Source organism: Mirounga leonina, unplaced genomic scaffold, assembly GCF_011800145.1.
Source record: "Mirounga leonina isolate KUSES-001 unplaced genomic scaffold, KU_Mleo_1.0 Mir_53, whole genome shotgun sequence".
Lineage (NCBI taxonomy): Eukaryota > Metazoa > Chordata > Mammalia > Carnivora > Phocidae > Mirounga > Mirounga leonina.
The window spans coordinates 98462598-98465404 of NW_023270807.1; positions in this window are offsets into that span (position 1 = coordinate 98462598).

A 2807-nucleotide genomic window follows, 5' to 3' on the forward strand; every position below is an offset into this window, starting at 1 on the left:
AGAAAGAAAGAAAGAAAGAAAGAAAGAAAGAAAGAAAGAAAGAAAGAAGGAAAGAAAGAAGGAAAGGAAAGGGAAAGGAAAGGGAAAGGAAATGGAAAGGAAGGGAAAGGAAGGGAAAGGAAAGGAAAGGAAAGGAAAGAAGGAAGGAAGGAAGGAAGGAAGGAAGGAAGGAAGAAAGGAAGAAAGGAAGAAAGAAAGAAAGAATAACCAGGGATGTTTGAAAGAGAACTAAATAGAACTTCTAGAAATAAAACAATAAATAGATAATGAATGAAACTAAAATCAACAGAGGATTAGACACAGTTGAAGAGAGAACTAGAAAATTGAAAAATAGATTAAAAGGAAAATTTCAGTTACAGCACAGAAAGGCAAGAAGATGGAAAATATAAAAGACAAGTTGATAAACATGGAAGAGAATTTAAGAAGGAATAACACAAATATAATTAGAGTGCAGGGAGGACAGGCTGTAAAGAATGGAGAAAATACTAATCTTCAGAATCAGGAAGCCCTAAAATCCAAAACAGAATAAATAAACACAAAGAAATCCACACTTAAAAAGGTCATAATGAAGCTGCAAAACATCAAAGCCAAAGAGATTAAAAGTCTCCAAGAAAGAAAATTCTAGTCCACATTGTTTCAAGAGGAAAGTCTATCAAACACTTAAGAAATAAATAATTTGAATCATATACAGACTATTCATGAATAATCCTTACAAAAGATGGTTATTAGAAGGAAATAATTATTGACTAATCTCTTTCATGTAAATAGAGGCAAAAATCCTAAGTAAATATTAACGATTTAATCCAGCAGTGCATAAAAAAGATAATACCATATAAGAATGTTTTTTACAAGGCAGACAATGTTTAACTAATGTTAACATCTGTTAATGTTAGCATCTATTAATGAAATTTACCACACTAATGATTTTTAAACTTATATAACCAGTTTAATAAAGGCAGAAAAAATATATACACTATCTAGAAATCTGAGCAAAATATGAAATTTTCTTTTAAGATGAAAAGGACAGACAAGATCTTAATGATTTGACTATGAATAATAAATCCCAAATTTGTCCAAGTATTGCCTATTTAATTTTTATACCTTTCTCATACTTAAGAAAAATATGTCAGCATCTTAGATGAAAAACTAACAGATTTACTAGAACCATTAAGACTGAGATAACAGTTCCTGTACCCTCTGGGTAGACCCACTCTCAGGTACTTTTAATGACCACTAGGGTTCTTTGTAGAAGGGAATTGGGAATTTAAGGAAATGGAAATATGCTTTTCCAGTATTAAAACCACTATCTTTCCCCAATATTTACCTTGAAAATAGTTACAAAATTTTATTTAAAAGTCACTTATTATAATATCAACAAAATTCATCAAAATGTGTTTTATTCTTTTTTTCCATTAAATTCTGGAGAATCATACCTTTCATCAGCAATGTCTGTCACAATGACAGGCTTGGTACCAGAAAGCAGTTTGCAGTGCTATTAAGGAAGGTATTTGATTTAAATAAGTAGATACTATTCTATGTTGGGAAATCCATGAAGCAGACCAACAGGGGAAGGAGAACCTATGAGTAAGTAATTAGTTGTTTCAGGATTAAGGAAGGGGTCCACAGTTTCACGTCAGTCATTTTTGTTCACAAATGGGGAGTTTAGATTAGAGTCAGGTATTAAATTTCCTAAGAGAAAAAAGGAATGCAAGTCAAACTACAACTGGAAATTAGTCTCTAAAAGCAAAAGCAAACACACACACACACAAAAAAAAATACATATACGTAACATATAAATATTTTTTCTCAAATCTCAAATTCACATGCAGTGCTTGAAAACAGAAATGATGTTAAGTGGAAGACATTATCATCAGTTTGCATTTGTACATTTTGAGTAACTATGACTGGCCCATTAAGTATGTCCAAAGCAGAACAGCACTTTGCCTGAGAGAAAACTAGGAATGGTAAGTGGTGACATCTTCTTCTAAAAAGAAATTGATGACCCACATTTCTTGAAGAACTGATTTTTTTTCTGTAGTTTATGAAGAATCCTGTCCTGGTTGTCCAATTAGAGTATCAACTACGGGATCTTTCAGATTCATCAGTTGGAGTAAAATCTCAGTTGCCTAAAGTTTCTGAATTTTTATGAACTACTTCTCAAACTGAAATCACAGAAGTAACTAGTAAAAGACTTCTCAGGGAGAATTTTGTCTTAAAGAAGAATAATTTCTCCCCTTTTAAATAACTTTTACCCTTTATGTATAAAATGAATTTTATATCATGACAAAAGGAGTTGTGTTCCCTAATGCCAAATTCCAAGAAATACTGAGCTGTGAGGCTGAGTAAAGTCACCAGGGGGTTGGATGAGGAAAGAACAGAAAAGAGGTATAAAGGCATGGATTTGAAGTCAGCCCAGTAAACATGGGCTGTGTTTTCTACATCCTCATGCAGGTGTGGAATAGGTGGAGAGGTGAATTTAAGAGGGTTTAGCATTTGTCCTGCTGGTGTATCAAAATGAGAGAGGATGAGGGTGTTAAAGATATAAGTAAAGGAGTTACTCTAATGATTGTCCATGACGTTTTAGCTGAATAAGGAATTAAGGACATGGAGATGGGTGAGGTCATCACGAAAGGGTGAGGGACAGTGAAAAGGGAGTATTGAACTATTGGAGCTCATGGGGCTGAAGGATGGGAATGGGGATCCTAAAGGAATGGGCGTGAAATATATGAGGTGGTGGTATGGGGTGGAATGAGATGCTGGAGGTAAAGATTATCTCACAGGTATTGAAAATGGCAAGGTTTAGGTAT